The sequence below is a fragment of the Lagenorhynchus albirostris genome, chromosome 9 (assembly GCF_949774975.1).
Source record: "Lagenorhynchus albirostris chromosome 9, mLagAlb1.1, whole genome shotgun sequence".
Lineage (NCBI taxonomy): Eukaryota > Metazoa > Chordata > Mammalia > Artiodactyla > Delphinidae > Lagenorhynchus > Lagenorhynchus albirostris.
Window position 1 is genome coordinate 50,238,683 of NC_083103.1, and position 20,255 is coordinate 50,258,937.

Sequence of the window (20,255 nt, forward strand, 5' to 3'; positions counted from 1 at the left end):
ATAGAGGCCCATATCCTAACACTAACCCGTACCTTAACCTGTACCATACAACAAACTCGTAGCCATACCCTTAAAGGTACCCTCACCCTAACCCGTACCCTAACCCTTACCTGTACCGTAACTCTAACCCATACACTAACCCTAACCCATACTCTAACCCGTAACCTCACCTGTACCCTAACCTGTACACTAACCTGTACCCGTAGTCATACCCTAAGCTGTACCCTAACCCTAACACATACCCTGACCCTATGCCTAACACTAGCCCCAAATGGAACAGAAACCCGTACGCTAATCCTAACTCGTACCCTAACAGTAACCCATAACCTCACCCTAACCCTAACCATAGCTATTCCCTCAACTGTACCCTAAGTTTAACCCATACCCTAACCCTAACCCATACCTCAACATGTACTCTAACCCTAACCCATAGCCATACCCTAACCTGTACCCTAACCCTAACTCTAACCCTCACCCGTACACTAACCCTAACCTGTACCCTAACACCTACCCTAAACCTTACCCGTTGTCATACCCTAACCTTTACCCTAAACCGTACACTTTCTCTAATCCTAAACCTAACCCTAACTATAACCCTAAACCTTACCCTAACCCGTACCCTAATCCTAACTCGTACACTAACATATACCCTAACCCTAACCCGTTGACATACCCTAACCTGTACCCTAAACCATACCCGTTTCCTAACCCTAACCCTTACCCTAAACCATATGCTAATCATAACCCGTACACTAACAGTAACCAGTACCATAACACGTACCCTAATCCTAAGGCGTTTTTGTACCCTAAGCTTTACCCTAAACTGTACCCGTTCACTAATCCTAACCCTAACCCTAAACCTTAACCTAATCCATACCCTAATACTAACCCGTACACTAACACTAACCCGTACCCTAACACCTACCCTAACCCTGTCCCGTTTTCGTACCCTAGCCTGTAACCTTAACCATACCCATTCCCCAAGCGTAACCCTAACCCTAACACCCTAACCCGTACTCTAAACCTAACCCATACACTAACACTGATCCGGACCCTAACATGTACCCAGACTCTAACCCATTGCCATACCCTAACCTGTACTCTAAACTGTACCCGTTCCCTAACCACAACCCTAACTCTCACCTTACGCCTTACCCTAACCCGTACCCTAACCCATAACCTAACCCGTATCCTAAACCCTAATCCTTACCCCTAACTTAATTTTCTTTTTTTGTATTTTAAAAAAATATTTTTCTGTGGCTAAAAAAAATTAGCAGAACAACAAAATAAAAGAGAAAGTATCCTGAGTGTCCCTCAAAAAGCTAAGTCTGAAATACTTGCTACTTGTGTTCTATGGACTGTTATGTAGCCTATAAAAAGTGTGAGAGCTAAATCTGTTTTTCTACAGTGAGAAACATGATGTTCCAGATGTATAGAACACCTGGATAAAATGAGAAATCTACACACTATGCTGGTCGTTTCAGTAAATGGGAAAGGATGGCAAGTGGTAAAATATTATCTTTTCCTTTAGTCTTTTAAATTTCACTTGTTACTAAGAACCTGAATTATAATTGTACTTTTAAAAAGTAACAATGGAAATTTAAAAGAAAAAATATATATATTTTGTGTTCAATTACATTTCATAGAATTATGAAATGCTGCCGCGCTCTGGCCATTACCTGAAAACGCAGCTTTAAACCCTATGCTAATGGCCACTTCATATGAACAAGTACTGCAGGGCTGTAAAGGAAACCTGCCCTCATCATGTCTTGATGGAGGTAAAGGCCAAAATATTTCAAAATGTGGCACATATTTCAAGAAAACCATTTGAAGATGTAAGCTGTAATAACAGTTTGAAAAATAAAAGGACATGCCTGAAAGCTCAATTTCAAGGGAGTATGAGACACATGCAAATCCAACCACATAGAGGTATCAGCTCACACCATTCAGAATAACCATCAGGAAAGAAATTACAAATGATCAATGCTGAAGAGGTTGTGGAGAAATGCATACCCTTAATTTGAAGTGGGACGTAACCTGGTAAGAGCCACTAATGGAAACAGAATGGATGTGCCTTTAAAAGGTAAACATTGAGCTACTATATGATCCAGGAGGCCCACTCCTGGGCCTATAACCTAAGAAGACAGAATTGGAAAGACACAGGCAGGCAAATCTGCACTGCAGCAGTATTACAATAGCCAAGACATGGAAGCAACCAAAAGTCCATCAACAGATGGGTGGATAAAGAAGAACTGCTACATGTAGAGATGGAATATTAGCTCGGGAAAAAATGGAACAATGCCATTTGCAGCCCCGTATATGAGTCTAGAGGTAATCATGCAACTTGTAGTAAGTGAGAAAGTGAAAGACACCTAACATATGATATCACTTATAGGTGTTACCTAAAAATTGATAACAATGAAGATTTTCCCCAGAGAAAGGCAATCACAGATTCATTAAACAAACTTATGGTTCCCCAAATGTAAAGGTATGAGGATTGGATACATTATGATATTGGCGTTAACAGAGATATACAAACACATGTGAAATATATAATCACCAAAGACCTATGGAATACCAAGAGAAGACTACTCAACATTGTGTCATAACCTACATGGGAAAAGGATCCGAAGAAGAACAGATAGAACCACATCTTGCACACCTAGAACAAACAAAACATAGTAATCAAATTTGCTGTGATAAAAAATAAAAATTAAATTAACGAACAAGAAGTAATGAGACATAATCTTAAGGGGCTTTTCCTGGCACATTCCATTCTAATTTACAACCTAGAACAGGACTTCCATTAAGGCTCCGTTGCCCTGGTAACCAGATTTGGTAAAGGAGAAATGCTGTCGCCTTGTGGCTGTTTCACACAACAGCAGCTTTAAACCAAGCACCAATGATCATATAATATTCAAAATATGTGCAGGACTGTAAAGGACACCGGGCCTCAAAAAATTCCTGGGGTCGTAAATCGACCAGAAAATTCAAAAGACGTCAACATTTCAAAAAGACAATGTCAAGAGGCATATTTTGCGCACATTTTGTCTTTTCTTTTTTTTCTTTTTGTTTAAAAAAATGCATGGAATAATGATGAATATCAGGAACTAATAAACCCATGCAAATCCAATCTACAAAAACTTTCACCTTACCACCGTCAGAGTGATCATCAGCAAAATAGTCTGCAAAACATGAATGCTGAAAGGGTTTTAGAGAACTGTGTACCCTCAAGCTGCTGCTGGGACGATAACTGGTAACAGCCAGTACTGAGATGCGAATGGCGGTGCGTTTAAAGTTAAAAATGGAGCTCATCACTCTGTAATAACCTACACGGGAAAGGAACCAAAGATGAACAGATAGATACATATATATAATGAACCAGATTCTGTACACCTAGAACAAACACATTTTTTATCAAATTTGCTCAGATAATAAATAAAAAATTAAATTTAAAAAACAAACAAGAGGTAAGGAGATATAAGATCTTGGGGGTGTGCCCTGGCACATTCCACTCTAATTTGCAGCCTACTAACACGATTTCCAGGAAGGCTCTGTTGCCCAAAAACCCAGAGTTGGAAATGTGGAAATGCTGCCGCCTTGTGGCGGTTTCCCACAAGAGCGGCTTTAAACCAACAACTAATGGTCACTTAACATTCACAAGAACTCAGGGCTGTAAAGGACACCTGCCCTCAAAAAATGTCCTGAGGTGAGGAATGGCCAAAAAAATTCAAAAAAGGCAAAATTTTCAAGAAGGTAGTACGAAGCGGTAAGTTTGACTTACTCTCTTGTTAAAAAAAGGAAAATGGATAGAAGCCCAACCTCAGGAATTATTAGACTCATGCAAATCTCATCTACAAAAAGGTTTCAACTCACACCAGTCGACTGACCATCAGCAAAAAGTCTACAAAGAATAAATGCTGAAGTGGTTTGAGAGAACTTTGTACCCTCTAGCTGCTGGGGGGGATGTAAACTGGTAACTGTTAGTAGTGAGAACATAATGAAGGTGCGTTTAATGGTAAAAATTGACCTACCATGTGATCTGGTAGGTCCTTTGATGCGCCTATCACCTGAGAAGACAAGAATGAAAAAAACACAGGCAGGCAATCCTGCAGTGCAGGAACATTTAACATAGCCAAGATTTGGAATAAACCAAAATGTCCATGAACAGAAAAATGCACAAAGAGGAAGTGGTCCATGTACACAATGGAATATTAGCCACAGAAAACAATGAAACAGTGCCATTTGCTCCACTTTATAAAGTCCTAGAGATAATCACCCAACGTGAAGTAAGAAAGAAACTGCAAGACAGATGTCCTATGACATCACTTCTAGGTGTTACCTAAAAATTGATACCCATGAAATTATTTCCAAGAGAAGGAAAAGCATGGACTAAGAAAATAAAATTATGTTTAACCAAATGGAAAGGTATAACGAATAAATGAATTACGATATGGGGGTTAACAGACATGTACTAACACATATGAAATATATAATCACAAAATACGTATGGAATACCAAGAGATGTCTACTCAACACTCTGTAATAACCTACATGGGAAAGGATCCAAAGATGAATAGACAGATACATTGATATGATGAACCAGATTCTGTACACCTAGGAGAAACAACATTTTAATCAAATTTGCTCTGATACCTAATAAAAATTAACTTTAAAAAACAAACAAGTAAGGAGATATAAGCTCTTGGTCGTTTGCACTGGCACATTCCACTCTAATTTGAAGCCTACTAACACGATTTCCAGGAAGGCTCTCTTGCCCAAAAGCCCAGAGTTGGAAATGTAGAAATGCTGCCGCCTTGTGGCCCTTTCCCGCAAGAGCGGCCTTAAACCCACAGCTAAGGGTCACTTAACATTCACAAGGACTCAGGTCTGTAAAGGACACCTGCCCTAAGAAGTTGTGCTGAGGTAGGCAATGGTCAACAAAATTCAAAACAGTCACATTTTTCAAGAAGATAATATGAAGATGTAAGTTTTACTCACTGTCTTTTTAAAAAAAAGGAAAATGGATAAAAGCTCAACCTCAGGAATTATTACACTCATGCAAGTCTAATCTACAAAAAGGTTTCAACTCACACAGGTTGACTGACCATCAACAAAAAGTCTACAAATAATAAATTCTGAAGGGGTTTTAGAGAACTGTGTACCCTCTAGCTGCTGGTGAGATGCAAAGTGGTAACAGCCAATAATGAGAACAGAAAGGAGCTGCATTTAAAAGTAAAAATTGAGCTACCATTCGATGCAGCAGGCTCACCACTGTGCCTCTCACCTGAGAAGACCAGCATCCAGAAGACAGAGGCTGCAAAAGCTGCACTGCAGCCTTATTCACAATAGCCAAGACAGTGAAGCAACCTAAATGTCCATCAACAGATGAATGGATAAAGAAGTGGTCCATGTACACAGTAGAATATTAGCCATGGAAAACAATGAAACACTGCTCTTTGAGGTACCATAGATGAGCCTAGAGTTAAACACAGAACATGAGGTAAGTTGAAAAGCAAAAGACATATATCCCATGATATCTCTTATAGGTGTTACCTAACAACTGACAAAAATGGACACACTTCCACAGAGAAAGACACACACAGACTTAAAAAACAAACTATGCATATCTAAAAGGAAAGGTGGTGGCAATGGATAAATTAAGATTAGGTTTACCATACCTATACAAATACAGATTAAGTACGTATATCAAAAAGCCCGACCATATAGCAAGGGAGGTCTACAGAACACTCTGTAATCCTTTACATGGGAAAAGGATCTGTACATGAATAGATATATATGATGTACGAATGAACCAGATTGTGTACACCTAGGACAAACTGTATTCTAATCATTACCCCGGTTAAAACAATTAAAACAACGAACAAGTAGTAATGAGACATAAACTTCAGGGGCTTTTTCCTGGCACATTCAATTCTAATTTACAACCTAGTAAGAGGACTTCCAGAAAGGCTCTGCTGCCCTAGTAACCAGATTTGCGAATGGAGAAATGCTGCCGCCTTGTGGCCATTTCCCACAACACCAGCTTTAAACCCAGTGCTAATGGTCACTAAATATTCACAATCATTGCAGGCATGTAAATGACACCTGCTCTCAAAAAAAATCCTGTGGTCAAAAATCGACCACAAAATTCAAAATATGGCAACCTTCCAAGAAGGCAATTTCAAGAGGTATATTGTACTCACACTATTTTTTCTAAATAAAAGAGAAAGATGTGGAAAAATTTTGAATATTAGGAATTACTAAACACATGCAAATCCAAATTACAAAAACCTATCAGCTCACACCAGTCAGAATGGCCATGAGCAAACATTCTGCAAACAATAAATGTTGAAGGGGTTGTGGAAAAATGCGTACCCTCGGTGTTAATTGGGACGTGGTAAGAGCCACTAATGAAAACACAATGCAGGTTCCTTGAAAAGGTAAACATTGAGCTACCAGTCAATGAATCATGCCCACTGTTGGGCCCATCACCTGAGAAAATGAGAATCAAAAGTCACAGGCTGGCAATACTGCACTCCAGCAATATTTACCATAGGCAACACCAGGAAGCAACAAAAATGTCCATCAACAGAGGAATGCACAAAGAAGTGGTCCATGTACAGAATGGAATATTACTCTACTAAAAAATATAAATTAAATTTTAAAAACAAACATAAGTAAGGATACGTAAGCTTTTGGGGGTATATCAAGGCACATTGCACTCTAATTTATAACTGAGGAACACCACTGGCAGGAAAGTCTGTTTCTCTAGGTACCAGAGTGGGGAACGTAGAAATGCTGCCATCCTCTGGCCGATACCTGCAACAGCAGCTTTGAAATCTGTGCTAATGGGCACTTCATATGCACAAGTACTGCAGGGCTGCAAATGAAACCTGCCCTTAAAATGTCTTGATGCAGGTAAAGGCCAAAAAATTTCAAAGTGTGGCACATACTTCAAGAAAACAATTTGAAGAAGTCAGCTGTAATAACAGTTTGAAAAATAAAAGGACATGCCTGAAAGCTCAATTTCAAGGGAGTATGAGAAACATGCAAATCCAACCACAAAGAGGTATCAGATCACACCACTCAGAATAACCATCAGCAAAAAAAAAAAACTACAAACGATCAATGCTGAAGAGGTTTTGGAGAAATACATACCCTCAATTTGAAGTGGGACGTAACCTGCTAAGAGCCACTAATGGGAATAGAATGGAGGTGCCTTTAAAAGGTAAACCTTGAGCTACTATGTGTTCCAGGAGGCCTACTTTCGAGCTATATCTTAAGAAGACAGAATTGGAAAGACACAGGTAGGCAAATCTGCACTGTAGAAATATTACAATAGCCAAGACATGGAAGCAACCAAAACGTCCATCAAGTGATGAGTGGACAAAGAACTGGTACATGTACAGATGGAATATTAGCCAAGGAAAAAAATGAAACAATGCCATTTGCAGGACCATAGAGGAGTCTAGAGGTAATCATGCAACTGGTAGTAAGTGAGAAAGCGAAAGACACCTATCCTATCATATCACTTATGGGTGTTACCTAAAAATTGATACCTATGAAGATATTTCCAGAGAGAAAGGCAACCACAGATTCATTAAACAAACTTATGGTTCACCAAATGGAAAGGTATGAGGATTGGATACATTAAGATATTGGGGTTAACAGAGATATACAAACACATGTGAAATATATAATCACCAAAAACCTATGGCATACCAAGAGAAGACTACTCAACATTGTGTCATAACCTACATGAGAAAAGGATCTGAAGAAGAATAGATATATGTGTATGTGTAAAAGAACCACATCTTGCACACCTAGAACAAACAAAACATTGTAATCTAATTTGCTGTGATAAAAAATACAAATTAAATTAAAATAACGAACAAGAAGTAATGAGACATAATCTTAAGGGGCTTTTCCTGGCACATTCCATTCTAATTTACAACCTACACCACAACTTCCATTATGGCTCTGTTGCCCTATTAAGCAGATTTGGTAAGGAGAAGTGCTGCCACCTTCTGGTCATTTCACACAACAGCAGTAATGGTCACTTAATATTCAAAATAATTGCAGGCCTGTAAATGACACCTGCCATCAAAAAAAATCCTGGGGTCATAAATCGACCGGAAAATTCAAAAGACGTCAACATTCCAAGAAGACAATTTCAAGAGGCATATTTTACGGACATTTTGTCTTTTCTTTTTTTTTTCTTTAAAATAAAAGGGAATTCAAAAATGTGCAACATCAGCAATTAATAAAGCCATGCAAATCCAATTACAGCAATGTTCACCTCACAGCCGTCAGAATGTTCTTCAGAAAAAGTCTACAAAGAATAAATGGTGAATGGGGTTTCAGAGAACTGTGTACTCTCTAGCTGCTGGGGGGATATAAACTGGTAACAGAAAGTAGTGAGAACATAATGGAGGTGCAATTAAGGGTAAAAATTGAGCTACCATGTGATCTGGTAGGTGCTTTGATGCGCCTATCACCTGAGCAGAGCAGAATGGAAAAGACACAGGCTGGCAATCCTGCACTGCAGGAACATTTAACATAGCCAAGACTTGGAAGAAACCAAAATGTCCATCAACAGAAAAATGCACAAAGAGGAAGTGGCCCATGTAAACAATTGAATATTAGCTATGGAAAACAATGAAACAGTGCAGTTTGCACCACCATATAAGGACCTAGAGATAATCACCCAAATTGAAGTAAGAAAGAAAGTGAAAGACAGATATCCTATGACATCACTTATAGGTGTTACCTAAAAATTGATACTCATGAACTTATTTCCAAGAGAAGAAAAAGCATGGATTAAGAAAAAAAAATGTTTACCCAAATGGAAAAGTGTAAGGAATGTATGAATTATGATATGGGGGTTAACACACATGTACCAATACATATGAAACATATAATCACAAAATACCTATGGAATACCAAGAGAGGTCTACTCAACACTCTATAATAACATACACGGGAAAGGATCCAAAGAGGAATAGACAGATACACTGATATGATGAACCAGATTCTGTACACCTAGGAGAATCTACATTTTTATCAAATTTTCTCTGATAATTAATAAAAATGAAATTAAAAAAATAAACAAGAAGTAAGGAGATATAATCTCTTGGGGATGTGCCCTGGCACATTCCACTCTAATTTGAAGCCTACTAACACGATTTCCAGGAAGGCTCTGCTGCCAAAAAACCCAGTTAGAAATGTAGAAATTCTGCCACCTTGTGGCCATTTCCCGCAAGAGCGGCTTTAAGCCCACAGCTAACGGTCTCTTAACATTCACAAGGACTCAGGGCTGTAAAGGACACCTGCCCTAAACAATTGTGCAGAGGTAGGGAATGGCCAATAAAATTCAAAACTGGCAAATTTTTCAAGAAGATAGTATGAAGAGGTAAGTTTGACTCACTCTTTTTTAAAAAAAAGGAAAATGTGTAAAAGCTCAACCTCAGGAATTATTAGACTCATGCAAATTTAATCTACAAAATGGTTTCAACTCACACCAATCGACTGACCATCAGCAAAAAGTCTACAAACAATAAATTCTGAAGGGGTTATAGAGAACTGTGTACCCTCTAGCTGCTGGTGAGATGTAAAGTGGTAACAGCCAATAATGAGAACAGAAAGGAGCTGCCTTTAAAAGTAAAAATTGAGGTACCATTCAATCCAGCAGTCACACCACTGCGCCTCTCACCTGAGAAGACCAGAAGCTAGAAGACCCGGGCTGCAAAAGCTGCACTGCAGCCTTATTCACAATAGCCAAGACAGTGAAGCAACCTAAATGTCCATCAACAGATGAATGGATAAAGAAGAAGTGGTCCATGTACACAGTAGAATATTAGCCATGGAAAACAATGAAACACTGCTATTTGAGGCACCATAGATGAGCTTGGATATAATCACAGAACATGAGGTAAGTCAGAAAGCAAAAGATCTGTATCCTATGATATCACTTATAGATGTTATCTAATAACTAACACAAATGAACATATTTCCAAAGAGAAAGACACTCACAGACTTAGAAATTAAGTATGCTTATCTAAAAGGAAAGGTGGGCAGAATGGATAAATTAAGATTAGCGTTACCATATGTATACAAATACATATTATAAACATATATCAAAAAGACCGACCATATAGCAAGGGAGGTCTACGGAACACTCTGTAATATTTTACATGGGAAGAGGATCTGAACATGAATAGACATATATATATATATATATATATAGTACAAATGAACCAGATTGTGTACACCTGGACAAACAATATCTAATCATTACCCCGATTAAATAAATTTTAAAAACCAAGAAGAAGTAATGAGACATAAAGTTATGGGCGTTTCTCCTGGCACATTCCATTCTAACTTACAACCTAGGAACACGACTTCCAGAAAGGCTCTGCTGCCCTAGTACCCAGATTTGGGAATGGAGAAATGCTGCCTCCTTGTGGCCATTTCCCACAACAGCAGCTTTAAACCCAGTGTTAATGGTCACTAAATATTCACCAAACTTGCAGTTCTGTAATGACACCTGCCCTCCAAAAAGATCCTGGGGTCGAATATCGACCAAAAATTCAAAAGAGGGCAACCTTCCAAGAAGAAAATTTCAAGAGATATATTGTACTCACAATTTTTTTTAACAGAAAAAAAAAAGGCATGGAAAAATCATGAATTTTAGGAATTTTTAAAGACATGCAAACCCAAATCACAAAAACCTATCAGGTCACAGCAGTCAGAATGGGCATTAGTAAAAATGCTGCAAACAATAAATGCTGAAGGGATTGTGGAGAAATTCATACCCTTGGTTTTAAGGGGGGCATGGTAAGAGCCACTAATGAAAACACAATGGAGGTGCTTTGAAAAGGTAAACATTGAGCTACCAGTCAATCAGTCACACCCACTGCTGGGCCTGGCACCTGAGAAAATGAGAATCAAAAAGTCACAGGCTGGCAATCTTGCACTCCAGCAATATTTAATATAGCCAACACTTGGAAGCAATGAAAATGTCCATCAACAGAGGAATGCATCAAGAAGTGGTCCATATACACAATGGAATATTACTCCAATAAAAATATAAATTAAATTTAAAAAACAAGCAATATTAAGGAGACATCAGCTTTCCGGGTTTATCCGGGCACATTCCACTCTAATTTATAGCCGAGGAAGACCACTGGCCAGAAGGTCTGTTTCCCTAGTACCAGCATGGGGAATGAAGAAAGGCTGCCACACTCTGTCTGTTACCTGCAAAAGAAGCTTTAAAGCCTGTGCTAATGGTCACTTCATGTGAACAAGTACTGCAGGGCTGCAAGTGAAACCTTCCCTCAAAATGTCTTGAGGGATGTAATGGCCAATAAATTTCAAAATGTGACACATACTTTAAGAAAACACTTTGAAGAACTAAGCTGTAATCACAGTTTGAAAAATAAAAAGGACATGCCTTAAAGCTCAATTTCAATGGATTATGAGTCACATGCAAATGCAACCACAAAGATGTATCAGCTCACACCACTCAGAATATCCATCAGCAAGAAAACTACAAACAATAAGTGCTGAAGGTGTTGTGGAGAAATGCATACCCTCAACTTTAAGTGGGATGTAACCTGCAAAGAGCCACTAATGAGAAGAGAATCGTGGTGCATTTAAAAGGTAAACCCTGAGATACGATATGATACAGGAGGCCCACTCCTGGGCCTATAACATAAGAAGACAGAACTGGAAAGACACAGGCAGGCAAATGTGCATTGCAGCAGTATTACAATAGCCAAGACATGGAGGCAACCAAAAAGTCCATCAAGAGGTGAGTGAACAAAGAAGTACTGGTACATGTACAGATGGAATATTAGCTAGGGAAAAAAATAAAACAAAGACATTTGCAGCACCGTAGATGAATCTAGAGGTAATCAGGCAAATTGTACTAAGTCAGACAGCAAAAGACACATATCCTATAATATCACTTATAGGTGTTAGCTAAAAATTGATACCAATGAAGATATTTCCACAGAGAAAGGCAATCACAGATTCATTAAACAAAGTTATGGTTCACCAAATAAAAGGTGTGAGGATTGGATACATTAGGATATGGGTGTCAACATAGATATAGAAACACATGTGAAATATATAATCACCAGAGACCTATGGAATACCAAGAGAAGACTACTCAACATTGTGTCATAAGCTACATGAGCAAACGATCTGAAGAAATATAGATACATGTATATGTGTAAAACAACCACATCTTGCACACCTAGAACAAACAAAACATTTTAATCAAATTTACTCTGATAAAAAATAAAAATTAAATTGAAAAAAGAAGAAGTAATGAGACATAAACTTAAGGGGCTTTTTGCTGGCACATTGCATTCTAATTTACAACCAGAACATGACTTCCATTAAAGCTCTGTCATCACTAATAAAGCAGCTTTATAAGCAATGTTGAAGGTAGCTTAAAAGAAGTCTCACTAACTATTGATAGTAACAAGAAAACAAACAAAAGTAAAAATCTCACTGCAAAAAGTATACATAGAGTAAGGATAGTAGATCAAACACTTATTAAACTTCTGTAAAGAATAAAAGACAATGGTAGTAAGTTTTGTTAAAAAGAGAGGGCCCAAATAAATCAGAAATGAAAGAGATGATGTTACAACAGCCACCACAGAAATACAAAGTATCCTAAGATACACAGAGGGTAACTCAGGGCTCAGATTGGACAGAGCACATTCTCCATTCCCCTGCACATGACTTATAGGAGCATCAGGAACTGAGGAGGGGGTCCCTGAGGAGAGGCACAAAATAGAAGATGTTAGGCATTAACATGACTGCATTCATCTTAAACGTGCCTGAACTACATTCACACGAGATGATTTTGTCCTGTATGTACATCGGCACCTCTCATCGGAACTGAAGATCTTTGGCTTCACCACCTCTACTGACAGCATTAGCTTCACCTGCTGTGGACCGTCTCCTATAGGATTTCTAGAACCACAAAACATCGAAGCTTCACAGGACCCAGAGTCTGTGCAACTCCACTACGAGTCTCAAGAGTCTCAGCTGCACTCAGAGACTCAGAGTCTCAACAGAGACTCCACTCTTGGAGGGCACACACAAAGTAGTGGGCACAACAGGACACAGGGAAGGAGCAGTGACCCCATAGGCAAATGACCATACCTAACTGCTAGTGTTAGAGGGTCTCCTGCAGAGAAGGGGAGTGGCTGTGGATCACCATGGGGACAACGACACTGGCAGCAGAAGTTCTGGGAAATACTCCTTGGCGTGAGCCCTCCCAGAGTCCCCCATTAGCTCCACCAAGAGCAAGGTAGGCTCCAGTGCTGGGTCGCCTCAGGCCAAACAACCAACAGGGAGGGAACCAAGCCTCATGCATCAGCAGACAAGCAGATTAAGCTTTTTATTAAACTTTTATTTAATCCACAGACAAGCAGATTAAAGCTCGGCCCACCAGAGCAACACCCAGCTCTACCCACCACCAGTCCCTCCCATAAGGAAGCTTGCACAAGCCTCTAAGATAGACTCAATCACTGGAGAGCAGACAGCAGAAGCAAGAAGAACTACAATTCTGCAGCCTGTGGAAGGAAAAACACATTCACAGAAAGATAGAGAAAATGAAAAGGCAGAGGACTTTATACCAGATCAAGGAACAAGACAAATCCCCAGAAAAACAATGAAATGAGGTGGGGATATGCAACCTTCCAGTAAAAGAATTCAGAATAATGCTAGGGAAGATGATCCAAGACCTTGGAAAAAGAATGGAGGAAAAGATCGAGAAGATGCAAGAAATGCTTAACAAAGACCTAGAAGAATTAAGGAACAAATACCTAGAAGAATTAAAGAACAAACAAACAGAGATGAACAATACAATAACTGAAATGAAAAATACACTAGAAGGAATCAGTAGCAGAATAACTGTGGCAGAAGAATGTATAAGTGACCTGGAAGACAGAAAGGTGGAAATCACTGCCATGGAACAGAATAAAGAAAAAGAATGAAAATAAATGAAGACACCCTAAGAGACCTCTGGGACAACATTAAACACAACAACATTCACATTATAGGGGTCCCAGATGGAGAAGAGAGAGAGAAACGACCCAAGAAAATATTTGAAGAGATTATAGTCAAAAACTTCCCTAGCATGGGAAAAGAAATAGCCACCGAAGTCCACGAAGTGCAGAGAGTCCCAGGCAGGATAAACCAAAGGAGAAAAATGCCGAGACACACAGTAAGCAAACTGACAAAAATTAAAGACAAAAAAAAATTATTGAAAGCAACAAGGGAAAAATGACAAATAACATACAACGGAACTCACATAAGGTTAACAGCTGATTTCTCAGCAGAAAATCTACAAGCCAGAAGGGAGTGGCATGATAAATTTAAAGTGATGAAAGGGAAGAACCTACCACCAAGAGTACTCCACCCAGCAAGGATCTCATTTACATTTGGTGGATAAATCAAAAGCTTTACAGAGAAGCAAAAGCTAACAGAATTCAGCACCACCAAACCAGCTCTACAACAAATGCTAAAGGAACTTCTCTAAGTGGGAAACACAAGAGAAGAAAAGGACCCACCAAGACAAACCCATAACAATTAAGAAAATAGTAATAGGAACATACATATCGATAATTACCTTAAACGTGAATGGATCAAATGCTCCAACCAAAAGACACAGGCTCGCTGAATGGATACAAAAACAAGACCCGTATATATGCTGTCTACAAGAGACCCATTTCAGACCTAGGGACACACACAGACTGAAAGTGAGGGGATGAAAAAATATATTCCATGCAAATGAAAATCAAAAGAAAGCTGGAGTAGCAATACTCATATCAGATAAAATAGATTTTAAAATAAAGAATGTTACAAGAGACAAGGAAGGACACTACATAGTGATCAAGGGATCAATCCAAGAAGATATAACAATTATAAGTATATATATATACCCAACATAGGAGCACCTCAATATATAAGGCAACTGCTAACAGCTATAAAAGAGGAAATCGACAGTAACACAGTAATAGCGGGACACTTAAACACCACACTTACACCAATGGAGATCATCCAGACAGAAAATTAATAAGGAAACACAAGCTTTAAATGACACAAGAGACCAGATAGATTTAATGGATATTTATAGGACATTCCATCCAAAAACAGCAGATTACACGTTTCTTCTCAATGGCACATGGAACATTCTCCGGGATAGATCACATCTTGTGTCACAAATAAAGCCTCAGTAAGTTTAAGAAAACTGAAATCATATCAAGCAGCTTTTCCGACCACAATGCTATGAGATTAGAAATCAATTACAAGGAAAAAAACATAAAAAACACAAACACATGGAGGCTAAACAATATGTTACTAAATAACCAAGAGATCACTGAAGAAATAAAAGAGTAAATCAAAAACTACCTAGAGACAAATGACAACAAAAACATGATGATCCAAAACCTATGGGATGCAGCAAAAGCTGTTCTAAGAGGGAAGTTTATAGCAATACAAGCCTACCTCAAGAAACAAGAAAAATCTCAAATAAACAATGTAACCTCACACCTAAAGGAACTAGAGAAAGAAGAACAAAACCCAAAGTTAGTAGAAGGAAAGAAATCATAACGATCAGAGCAGAAATAAATGAAATAAAAGCAATAGCAAAGGTCAATAAAACTAAAAGCTGGTTCTTTGAGAAGATAAACAAAAATGATAAACCTTTAGCCACACTCAAGAAAAAGAGGGAGAGGACTCAAATCAATAAAATTAGAAATGAAAAAGGAGAAGTTGTAACAGACACAACAGAAATACAAAGCATCCTAAGAGACTACTACAAGCAACTCTATGCCAATAAAATGGACAACCTGGAAGAAATGGACAAATTCTTAGAAAGGTATAACCTTCCAAGACTGAACCAGGAAGAAACAGAAAATATGTACAGACCAATCAAAAGTAATGAAATTGAAACTGTGATTAAAAATCTTCCAACAAGCAAAAGTCCAGAACCAGATGGCATCAGAGGTGAATTCTATCAAACACTTAGACAAGAGCTAACACCCAACCTTCTCAAACTCTTCAGAAATTTTCAGGGAAAGGAACACCCCCAAACCAATTCTATGAGGCCACCATCACCCTGATACCAAAACCAGACAAAGATACTGCAGAAAAAGAAAATTAGAGAACAATATCACTGATGAATATAGATGTAAAAATCCTCAACAAAATACTAGGAAACAGAATTGAACAACACATTAAAAGGATCATACACCATGATCAGGTGGGGTTTATCCCAGGGATACAAGGATTCTTCAATATACACAAATCAATCAATCTGATACACCATATTAACAAACTGTAGAATAAAAATATGAGCATCCCAAAAGATGCAGGAAAAGCTTTTGACAAAATTCAACACCCATTTATGATAAAAAGTCGCCAAAAAGTGGGCATAGAGGGAAACTACCTCAACATAATATAGGCCGTATATGACAAACCAACAGCAAACATCATTCTCAATGGTGAAAAACTAAAAGCATTTCCTCTAAGATCAGGAACAAGACAAGGATATCCACTCTCACCACTATTATTCAACATAGTTTTGGAAGTCCTAGACACAGCAGTCAGAGAAGAAAAAGAAATAAAAGGAATACAAATTGGAAAAGAAGAAGTAAAATTGTCACTGTTTGCAAATGACATGATACTACACATAGTGAATCCTAAAGATGCCACCAGAAAACTACTTGAGCTAATCAATGAATTTGGTAAAGTTGCAGGATACAAAATTAATGCACAGAAATCTCTTGCATTCCTATACACTAACAATGAAAGATCAGAAAGAAATTAAGGAAACAATCCCATTCACCATTGCAACAAAAAGAATAAAATACATAGGAATGAACCTACCTAAGGAGGTAAAAGACCTGAACTCAGAAAACTATAAGACACTGCTGAAAGAAATCAAAGATGATATAAACAGATGGAGGTATAAACCATGTTCTTGGATGAGAAGGATCAATATTGTGAAAATGACTATACTACCCAAAGCAATCTACAGATTCAATGCAATCCCTATCAAATTACCAGTGGCATTTTGTACAGAACTGGAGCAAAAAAATCTTAAAATTTGTATGGAGACACAAAAGACCATGAATAGCCAAAGCAGTCTTGAGGGAAATTAAAAGAGCTGGAGGAATCAGACTTCCTGACTTCAGACTATACTACAAAGCTACAGTAATCAAGACTATATGGTACTGGCACAAAAACAGAAATATAGATCAATGGAACAGGATAGAAAGCCCAGAGATAAACCTACGTACCTATGGCTAACTCATCTATGACAAAGGAGGCAAGGATATACAATGGAGAAAAGACAGTCTCTTCAGTAAGTGGTGCTGGGAAAACTGGACAGTTACACATATAAGAATGAAATTAGAACACTCCATAACACCATACACAAAAATAAACTCAAAATGGATTAGAGATCTAAATGTAAGATCAGACACTATAAAACTCTTAGAGGAAAACATAGGCAGATCATTCTATGACATAAATCACAGCAAGATCCTTTTTGACCCACCTCCTAGAGAAATGGAAATAAAAACAAAAATAAACAAATGGGACCGAATGAAACTTAAAAGCTTTTGCACAGCAAAGGAAAACATAAACAAGAGGAAAAGGCAACCCTCAGAATGGGAGAAAATATTTTCAAATGAAGCAAATGATAAAGGATTAATCTCCCAAATTTATAAGCAGCTCATGCAGCTCAATATTAAAAACACAACACAATCCAAAAATGGGCAGAAGACCTAAATAGACATTTCTCCAAAGAAGATATACAGATTGCCAACAAACACATGAAAGGATGCTGAACATCACTAATCATTAGAGAAATGCAAATCAAAACTACAGTGATGTATCACCTCACAGCAGTCAGAATGGCAATCATCAAAAAATCTACAAACAATAAATGCTGGAGAGGCATTTATTGGATAAAAGGGAACGCTCTTGCACTGTTGGTGAGAATGTAAATTGATACAGCCACTAGGGAGAACAGTAGGGAGAACAGTTCCTTAAAAAACTAAAAATAGAACTACCATATGACCCATCAATCCAAGTACTGGGCATTTACCCTGAGAAAACCATAATTCAAAAAGAGTTATGTACAACAATGTTCATTGCAGCTCTATTTACAATAGCCAGGACATGGAAGAAACCTAAGTGTCCATCAACAGATGAATGGATAAAGAAGATCCGGCCCATATACAAAATGGAATATTACTCAGCCATAAAAAGAAACAAACAAAACTGAGATATTTGTAGTGAAGTGGATGGACTTAGAGTCAGTCCTACACAGTGAAGTAAGTCAGAAAGACAAAAACAAATACCGTATGCTAACAGAGATATATGGAATCTAAAGGAAAAAAATGTTTATGAAAAACCTAGGGGCAGGACAGGATTAAGGACACAGACATAGATAAAGGACTTGAGGACATGGGGAGGGGGAAGTGTAAGCTGGGACAAAGTGAGAGAGTGGCACGGACATATATACATTACCAAATGTAACATCAATAGCTACTGCGAAGCAGCCACATAGCACAGGGAGATCAGCTCGGTGCTTTGTGACCACCTAAAGGGGTGGGATACAGAGGGTGGGAGGGAGCAAGAGGGAGGGGATATGGTGATATATGTATATGTATAGCTGATTCACTTTGTTATACAGCAGAGACTAACACTCCATTGTAAAGCAATTATACTCCAATAAAGGTGTAAAAGGAAAAAAAAAAAGCCCAGAAATAAACCTACACACCTATGGTCAACTAATCTATGACAAAGGAGACAAGACTATACAATGGAGTAAAGACAGTCTCTTCAATCAGTGGTGCTGGGAGAAATGGACAGCTACATGTAAAAGAATGAAATTAGAACACTCCCTAACACCATACACAAAAATAAATTCAAAATGGATTACAGACCTTAATATAAGACCCGGACAGTATAAAACTCTTAGAGGAAAACAGGAAGAATACTCTGACATAAATCACAGCAACATCTGTTTTGATCCACCTCCTAGAGTAATGCAATAAAAAACTAAACAAATGGGACCTAATGAAACATAAAAGCTTTTGCAAAGCCAAGGAAACTACAAACAAGACGAAAAGACAACCCTCAGAATAGGCGAAAATATTTGCAAATGAATCGATGGACAAAGGTTTAATCTCCAATATATATAAACAGCTCATGCAGCTCAATATTAAAAACCAAACAACCCAATACAAAAATGGGCAGAAGATCTAAATAGACATTTCTTCTAAGAAGACATAGAGATGGCCAAGACGCACATGAAAAGTTGCTCAACATCACTAATTATTAGAGAAATGCAAATCAAAACTACAATGAGGTATCACCTCACACCTGTTAGAATGGGCATCATAAGAAAATCTACAAACAGCAAATGCTGGAGAGGGTGTGGAGAAAAGGAACCCTCTTCCACTATTGGTGGGAATATAAATTGATACAGTCACTATGGAGAACAGTATGGAGGTTCCTTAAAAACCTAAAAATAGAATTACCATATGATCCAGCAATCCCACTACTGGGCATATATCCAGAGAAAACCATAAATCAAAAAGACACATTCACCACAATGTTCATTGCAGCACTATTTACAATAGCCAGGTAATGGAAGCAACCTAAATGCCCACAGACAGACAAATGGATAAAGATGTGGTACATATATAAAATGGAATATTACTCAGCCATAAAAAGGAATGAAATTGGGTCATTTGTAGAGACGTCGATGGACCTAGAGACTGTCATACAGAGTGAAGTAAGTCAGAAAGAGAAAAACAAATATTGTATATTAATGCATATATGTGGAACCTAGAAAAATGGTACAGATGAACCGGTTTGCTGGGCAGAAATAGAGACACAGATGTAGAGAACAAACGTATGGACACCAAGGGGGAAAGCCATGGCGGGGTGGTGGTGGGATGAGTTGGGAGATTGGGATTGACATGTATACATTTATATGTATAAAATATATAACCAATAAGAACCTGCTGTATAAAAAAAATAAAATTTAAAAATTAAATAAAATAAAAAAATAATTAAACAGAAAAAAAGTTCTTCCATTCCCATAGATGTATTTATATGAATGAATTATTTCCATGCTTATATCTATAAATACAAAGAAGAGGAATAAAACCTACCTTGAACCAAAAAAGAAAAACAACCCAGAAACCACC

General features: G+C 38.0%; 1 protein-coding gene across 5 annotated transcripts in view; it reads right to left on the reverse strand.

Moving 5' to 3' along the window:
• The window catches only part of PDE2A (phosphodiesterase 2A), a 185,643-nt gene that overhangs the window by 52,123 nt on the left and 113,265 nt on the right, over positions 1–20,255 (reverse strand). The window lies entirely within an intron of this gene.